Consider the following 9,193-nt stretch of genomic DNA (forward strand, 5'->3'; position numbering starts at 1 on the left):
GAAGAAGATACACAGAGTAGACAATTAATGGCAGAATGTGATCCCAGAGTACGCTCTGTCAGTTTTGGAGAATACATATTTGGGATTATTTATGAAAAGTAGCCTACTTCTTCTGAAATATCTTTATTCCTCATCTATTATTTAATTATATAATATTGCAATGTACCAGACGATTTTTCCTCCATATTTTTAGGAGCACAATTCCATGTGCGTATTATGATTTTCTTTTCATTTCACTCTCAGTAATTTTCTTTAATAGTCCAAGCAGCCTGGCTTTATAATGAATAAATAAAGATATAAACTTCCAAAATAAACTTTAGATTTAGTTGTCTTCTTCATAGACATTAATCAAATGAGTTTTAAATGACCCATCATGGGGGGTCAGGACCCCCAGGTTGGGAACCGCTGATCTATACAGTATGATGCTCTTAGTTGTTACTGGACCAGTGCCATGGGAAATGCCCGCCTGGGAGTTGTTTCCGCGAATACGTCCAAAAGCAGTTTCATCCCCTTCTGAAAAATAGAAAAATATAATATAACAATAGCTGCAGTATCATTATGGTTTACATGATATAGTTTAGCTTTCCTTACAAAGTCAGTAGACTTCAGATAAATGGAAAAAAAAAGAAGTAACAACTAATAAGATTCTAAACAGGAACTGTAGTTACATAAAAAAACACTTTTATGTGTAACGATAATGCACACAGGAAATGAAACTTTGTGTGTGTGTGTGTGAGACATCATAGCATTCTTGTTAATGAGTATGGATCGGGCATGTGTTGACCCCTGCGTAACTCAAAGGTCAGTATTGATCCCTGCTGATGTCAATGATTTGCTGATATTGCAGAAAATGATTGGATGCCTGCTATTGATGGCAGTCGGAAAGGCTATTTATAAAAGGGGACCCACGTACAGATTACCGACGATCTCCTGGTCGTTTGGGGACCTCGGTCATGGCGAAAATTCTACTACCAGATTTTACAACACAGATTTTGTTGAGCACGTTTTTTTTTTTTTTTTTTGATACAGTCAGTGTGTCAGGTGATTTGATCGCAGAGTGATAAATTCTTGCTGTGACTTGGCTGAGAGACGCATGGCAGTCGGGCCTGACTAATCACAGCTTACAGAGGACACGTGCCAACAACCAGTGTTTTTGCACGTAAACAAGGTTTTGTGAATGTGAAAGTGAACCTGGAACCATTCATTGTCCCAGATGCTGCACCGGTTGTATTCCTCTGTGACACATTTACATGGGAGAAAACGAGCCACGCTCCGCTGTTCTCCTCCCCTTCTGCTAACTGCGCATTACTGTTTTCAAAGTCCGTGGTTTTAGCGGGTCCAGTGGGCTCCTCCAGAACTAACGTATAGGTGGGCTTCACCTCTAGGACGCCGATGATCAAGTTGTGTTCGTCTTTTATTAACAGTAAAAAGTTGTACAATCACACAGTCTGCACACGTCGTTTACTATTTTATGTGGCGTTTTCTTCAGCGGGGATTTAACCATTAATACCAGGGCTCGCCGCCCCCCCCCACACACACACACACACTGAAACAATCAGTGTCTCCTGAGAGATGATGATAGTGGTTGTGTGTGTAATGTGCCTGCATTCATTCATTATGGATGGATATCCCCCCCAGTGCTTTCCACTAGTGTCCGGTGTGGTTTTCTTCTCACAGCCACTCAAATGAAAAGAAAAGCCACTCACTCAGCAGGGAAATGGAGTTTTTTTTAAGCATTCATAGAGTTGAATACCCGGTCCGTCATCTCCAGGGGTTTTTGCCTGTCGCCATTTTCATCATTGCTGTTTCTGTTTCCTTTAAGAGGGGGCTTTCACATCAGGGACCCAGGCCCAGATCAGAGTACACTTTACCCCCAAAAGTCCAATTTCGTGTGTACCACGCGGGTTCACTTGGCATTATTAAAAGTGGCCTCGAGTACAGTTCATGCGTACTTGGGCACGGTTCACATCAGGTGTTCGGGTCGCTCCGATCTCACCCTCCGAACTGCTCGGACGTGGCTGATGAAGTAAGTAGGAAGGCCAGCGGGTCGTTCTTGACATTGTCTCCTCAGTAGCAGCAATAGTAGGCAGAGTGCTCGTAGAACTCTTTCCTACACTGGAGCGCCGACATAAACAAATGCGCGTAGCTGATGACGCAAGTGTACTCTTCAACTTTTCTTTCACTCTCTCTCTTGGGGAGCTGTTTCCTCTTGTCCCTGATAGGAGGCCATATCAGCAGCCCTCCCAGACACAAGCCTGGTCCATGCTGTGTCCTCGGTACGGATCACTGAGTCCACTGGGCCACAGGGTGTTCTTGTGTGTGTGTGTGTGAGACGGAGAGATGTTATGTATGTCCTTACATAACTGACAAATGAGCAGAGTCAGAGAAAGTCATTGGAAGTCGGTGGAAAAATGTGAGACTGAAACGTAGAGTGCGGGCACACAGGCACCGTTGAGCGCACAAACTGTCATATATATACGTTTATAGTTCTTTACTGAGTATATATTTCTGACCCCTTAGGCTCGTTGAGTCCTTGCGACGTGCAGTAAAGCTGCACAGCACGCACACACACACACACACACACACACACACACCATGACCATGACCATCCGACCAACACAGTGACCGAGACTAGCTGCTAGTTGCAGCTAAGAATCTCTCTCCATGACCGTGGAAGTGGTCTGTCTAACCTTGTGAGAATCCCCCATAACGTGGGTTAGGACATTAGAGAATAAAAAGTATGATTCTGTCCTCCAGGCCCAGGGGAGCTCCTTACTGATCCCATCAATATGAAGACGTGTTTTATACAAAATGAAGGAATGAATTGGACTTATTAACTGTTTTCTCTTTTTTAGCAGCAAGAGCAAGTACAAGGTTGCCCTGTATATGTATATATATATATACATATACATTGCTATTGTATATATTTTTATTTTTCACTTAAATTATTGTAAATGTGTATATTTTTATTTTCTATTTCTAATTTATTGTATTTTGTACATACTTTTATTTCTAAATTTATGCTACTTTCTACTCTTGAATGGGAGCATCGGTACTGTACAATTTCCCCCCCGGGGATCAATAAAGTATTTCTGATTCTGATTGTGAAGATGTTAAAGCTGCATCGATTTTTTTTCCATATGTTTTATTTGGTCGTTGTATCGGCTAATCCAAAAGTGCAAACAGCTCACTGTGTTAGAGTAGATTTTTTACTGAGCTCTGTCAGCAAGCAGGTACGTCAATCTGGACTTTTATTAAGTCAACTAGAGTAGAAATGTCTCAACAGTGGTAAAACAATATTTACTATTATTTACTGTGTTAGCATTTCTCTGGAGTTATGATTGTGTCAACCTGATGACTTCATTCTCCTTTGTAGCTTCGTTTTGGCCTCCACCAGGTGGCTTGGAGAGTGAGTAGAGTGATTGCACTCAACTTGGGGCTATCAGAAATAATCAGTATGATACTGATATAAATAACATAATTTAACCTTAGCATTCAATTCAATAAAGACATCTGAAGTTGGCTGGAAATCATTTTTCCCATTATCCCATGATGTGATGATATGTCAGTTTTATCCAGTTACATAAGTCTACGCCTTAGGCACCCTACTCTGTGTGTGTGTGTGTGTGTGTGTGTCAGTGTGTCTGTGTCCGGTCATTCACCCCTCCATCACTTATAATCCACAGAGTCTCAGTAGTGTTCATTGGCCCATGGCTCTTTCATCTCTTTTTTTTTTTTTTTCTCCATCACTTTGCATTTATTTCCCTCTGGCCATTGTGGGATAGATGAATGGGTTGGATGGGTTGGGGGGGGGCGTAAAAGGAATTGAAAGAGGCGGCTGACCTGTTTCCTGACAGCGATAAAAGAAAGGAACTGTTTCTTTTTTTTTTTTTTCTGTGCTCCATTCATCTTCAGTGTGTCCGTCATCTCTTTCTATTGTTCTCTCTCATATTTACCTCCACATCTCTTCATTTTCTGTCCGTACTGTGAGTCTATTCGTACGTGAAGAGAAACCAGCGTCCTGGCTCACAGTCAGGCGTACAGGCCTGTCATTCATGCAAATGGTCACCTCAATGGAATTACATAAGCAGTGCCATGAGCTCTGCCTCATTTATATCATCTATATCTTTATTTGTCCCTCTCAATGTTTTCTCCCTCTCTCTGTTTCCGCCTCTGTCTGTTGGTCGTCGTTCGGTTATTTGGTTTGGTACTTGGAGACTAAAATATCTCAACAACTATTCAATGGATTGCCATGACTTTTTGTACAGCTATTCATAGTCCCCAGAGGATGAATCCTAATGACTTTTGTGATCCCCTGACATTTCGTTTAGTGCCACAAGCAGGTCAAAGTTTTTTTACTTATCCTTATAATATCCCAACATCTACTTGCAGTGGCGTGTGGTCCATTAAGGGCTCCTGCAATTCAAATTGTGAAATACATATTTTAATGAAAAATCGTGAATGTTATTGTTGTGTTGTGTGTGTGTATACATTTAAGTTGTTACTCTCACAAAAATCATACATTATAACAGAAGTGTGCGATGACTAATAAAAAAGCGCTGCCCACAGTCCTTGTCTGTATGCCGAAGGGCGCACTTATCCACGTCCGATGGCGGTATGTGTGTAATATGTTCGGCTTTCCCTGGTGGCCCCTGACTGGTTGACACGGCACCAGAGAATAACTGGATCTGGGGCGGAGAAATGCCCAAGAAATGTTGGCCAATTGGGTGATTTTCCGCCCATTTAGGTGGCTGTAGGATGGTTTCATGTCTTGACTTGACACTCGTGGTTCCCAGGCAATTAATTCTACTGACCTTGGTGATCACAATTTTGAGTGAAACACTTTGGCAACTATTTAATGGATTGCTATGAAATGGGGATCATTTTTCACCCCCACCCAAGTAAAAAGTACAGCTGCAATTACTAACTGGCTGGTCCTCCTGTAATTTTAACCCCATCAGGAGTGATGTCCTTCTCTCTCTCTGATCTCGGAGTTATTTCTTCTACAGCATTTGACATTTGTGTTAGAATGGAAGAAAAATGTACCTACAGATAGGTACTGTATTCTCTTTTGAGCCCCATGTTTTTTTAGCCCACATTTGTTCATATTTTGGCAAATTGGCACTATTAAAAGTATGCTTTCAGCACTTCCTGTTAGCAGTGTATCCATGGATGTACAGATAACTATCACTGGATTGCTTTGATACTGAAGAAAATTTAAAAAGCTGAAGATTCTCAGGCAAGTTCTGAAGCATCTTTTTTTTCTGCCAATAACACACATGATTTCTGAGCATATTGTATGGATTTATTCCATTCAATTTTTCAATTTTATTTATATAATGCCAAATCATGAGTCATCTCGTGGCACTTTACAAATAGAGCAGGTCTAGACCGACTCTTCATAATGTTATTACAGAGACCCAACAGTTCCCACCATGAGCAAGATCTTTGGCGACAGTGGCAAGGAAAAAAATCTCGAGCAGAACCAGACTCTAGGTGGGCGGTCATCTGCTTTGACCGGTTGGGTTTGAGAGAGAGAGAGAGAGAGAGAGAGAGAGACAAAGATGTATAGCAGCACCAGTAATAGCCATAGCAACTATAATAATAATGTAAAATGACTAATAGTAGCCATTGCAGCTGTAATAATAACGGAAATATGACTAATAATAATAATTGTAGCAATGAGAGTCAGGCAGGCCCATGGCGGCAGCAGCCAGGCGTACCAGGACCACGAGCCACAGGAACCTGCGAGACGAGAAAGCACAAAGAAACTCCGGGGAAGATATAAAGCTAGTAACATGCGTTGGAGGGACATGAATGTGTTAAGATGGAGAGGGAGAGGACGAAAGCTCAGTGCATCATGGGAAGTCCCCCAGCAGTCTAGGCCAATAGCAGCATAACTAGGGGGCTGGTCCAGGCCAAAGAAATATATTTTCATTATCAATGTCACAAATGAGAAAACCAAAACCATACAATAACGTATAACATGACTGTAATTTGGCTAACAGTCAGTAACAACAGTGTGAGAGCATCTGATTGTGGATTTTCACCTTAAGAGCTCAGAGTGCTGACAGACTCTATGCCAACAAGTGGGAGAGACAAACCTCAGCTCAGATGTACACACATGGCATATTCTGATGGAACATCGTGCAACACACACACACACACACACACACACACACACACACACACACACACACAGTACCATTAGATGTGAAGAGTCTCTTCAGGGCTGCAGCTCATGTAGAGCACTCACTCACTGACACATTTCCCTTGGCCTCATCAGTCAGTCTAGGTGTGAGAAGTACCCATTGATCCCTGTGTGGGCGTTCAGTGCATGTGCATAATTGTGCACAGTAAAGAGACAGAAAGAGTTTGCACGTATATGTGTGTGTGTGTGTGTGTGTGTGTGTGTGTGTGTCTGTGTGTGGAGGGAGCGTGTGTTTGTGTGTATGCGGGTAGAGGTCACAGAGAAACACAGCACAAGTGGCACCTTGAAATCTAAATTTGTCTTAAATGAAACTCCAACCAAGTTCAAAGCTGCGGCCAAGTCTTTTCAAGGCCTTCGTGTCCAAAAAAACCAAAACCGGCTCATTTTCAGGGCTGGGTGGACCTTTGTTGCAGGCAAGGAAACAAAGTGACAACAGTAAGCGCTCTTGCTCCTCTGGCATACTCTTCAAAAACACGTTGTTGGGTGACTTTTTGTGGCTTCAGAGTGGTTCAAGTGGTTCTTTTGCTCCTAGGGGGAAACTGCAGTCCGCTACAGCAGCAAAGCCATTCAACATCAAATACAGCCAAGAATGATCTGAGGTTGAGTCACATGCAGTTGAATTAGAGCTGCAACTAAGCCCAAGTGCAGACTGACATTAATGCTGCATGAAAAAACACAGCGTCGACACAACTAACCCACTAGAAAACCCTCAAGAGTTTGCTGTGCATGCGCAAGGAGATAACAAGCTCTCTCCTCTGCAAAAACACTGGCAGGTGTCTGACGTTATCTGAAACATGTTGAATAATACTCCACAAAGTAGCTATCCGCCCTGAATGTGCAGTTCAAGACTTCCTGTGTTGTTACTCCTTTGTTGCAGTTTTGGCAGTCAGCGGCTGAGCTCGCTGCAGACTTAAATGTTCTCTTTGTATTGTTTATCCTCGACAGCTGTAATTATTTCTGTAATTGCATTTCAACGTTTCGACGTTTCTGCTATTCTCCCGCACTTTCTGGACCATTGTAACCAGGCCCTGCATGCACTCTTTCCTGAACATGATGATGTGTGTGTCCAGAACTGGTCCTAATCTGGGCCACTGGTCATTTTTATTCTGGCCCAGATCTGGGCCCACATTCCATATCCTCATCCGGCCCTAATACTGCATGGAATAATGGCACTGGGGCATTCCACTCCCGTTTGCCAGATCTGGGCCACAAGCAAGCCATAGCAATGCCGCATGTCAGCCAAGAATGAAGCAACTTACTCAACTTGTAAACAAACTTGTAAACAAAAAAAGAGCCTTTACACTGTCTTAATAGGTGCATGTACTGTGTCTGGCACGCATGCTGTGCCATTAAAAACTTAAAAATTCAGCAATCAGCAATATTCAACATACAGTAAATGCAAATGTAAAAATGGCCTCCCAAAAGTTGTGTCCATAAATGTTCAAATAAGTTACAAAAGATGAACCAAAAACAAGCATGATTACATTTAAAAAAAAAAAAGGAATACAATCCAACCAGGCCAAAATAACAGAATAATAAACAAACACAAAATAGCTGCAACACTCAGCAGCCGGACATCTGATTTGCAGGCTCGGCGTAAGGAAGGATGCAGAAAAGAACATGTTTCAGTTAGCCCGACATTAGGCTTAAGTTAGCTCACCCCGAAATAAACAAACACGACACTGGGCCTCACTGGGCCCATCAGAGTTGTGGCAATCTTGAAGGAACGCATGAAGGAATAAACTCTGTTGACTCAGTAACAGAGCACCATATCATTCAGCACGATGGCAGTGAAGTGCAAAGCACAACAAACCCATTTGGAAACACAGGAACCGTGACAATGTTTCAGAAAACAAACTTACAAAACCTGGTAACAAAATACAATTTCAGGAAACCAAACTGCATAACCAAGAACAGAAAAGGTAGGAACTAGAGATGCTAATTTGGTGCTAAATGCTAAATGGGCTAAGTGGCCCATTAAAAAATTACCAATACCAGACTAATGTCAGGCGGAAATACGGGTTACGGGATTATTTCATAAAATAATAATAATTCATCAATGCCATATAACTGCTGCTCTGGGTATTAGCTTGATGCAGGTGATTAGCTACATTATGTGAAGCTAATGTAGCATTATTAATCTAACGTCACGTGGTTAGACCTGAGGATGCTACTGTTATCACATTGTTTGTTGTTCATTCTCCGTCGGCCTGGACACCAATAACACACATGGTCTGTGGGTATGAAAAAGCATGATGTATATTTTAATGGATGGAAATTTAAGTAGCCAAATTTAATTTCAAACTAATATAAAGCAAACTTGAAAAGCTTTGCAAGTAAAGTGCATACTTCCAGGTTCAGTCTATGGCAGATCATAGAGAAATAAAACAGAGAAAAATGAATATAACAATATTGTAAATGTGCTCACAGTTCAGTGATTATGCAGTAGGGGTGTGCGTCTCTCCTCTATGAAACAATCTGATACATATCTAGATGCATGGGCTGCGATACGATTCAGGGACGACACATTTCATATAAGGCCAGTTAAAGTATTTCTGTTGCTCAAACAGACTGACAACAAATTCTGTAACAACAAGCAACGTTCAAAACGCGACTGTCAGTCACCTATGTGACACGTTTCCAAGATTCCAAAGACGAATCAAACAATGTTTTGATGAAAAACTAAAACTAAAGCTACATCTGAAGGCATCTAAGAGGACAGCTACGTATTATCTCGCCGTTTCAACAGACACATTTGGCAGAGAGTCGCCAGTTAACAGGGTCACTTGTTGAACCAAACATGCAGCAACATTTAGCATCAACGCTTCAGCCAACCGATTTCTAAACTTTAAAATTGGGCCATGGAGCGGTTCATGGTACATTTAGATCCAGGCATCCATGTAGTTGCATCTTTAACATTAAACCCGGGTTCCGCTTTGTATCGGTGAATCGTTATACCCCTATAATGCAGTACTGAAACCC

Source organism: Enoplosus armatus, chromosome 17, assembly GCF_043641665.1.
Source record: "Enoplosus armatus isolate fEnoArm2 chromosome 17, fEnoArm2.hap1, whole genome shotgun sequence".
NCBI lineage: Eukaryota > Metazoa > Chordata > Actinopteri > Centrarchiformes > Enoplosidae > Enoplosus > Enoplosus armatus.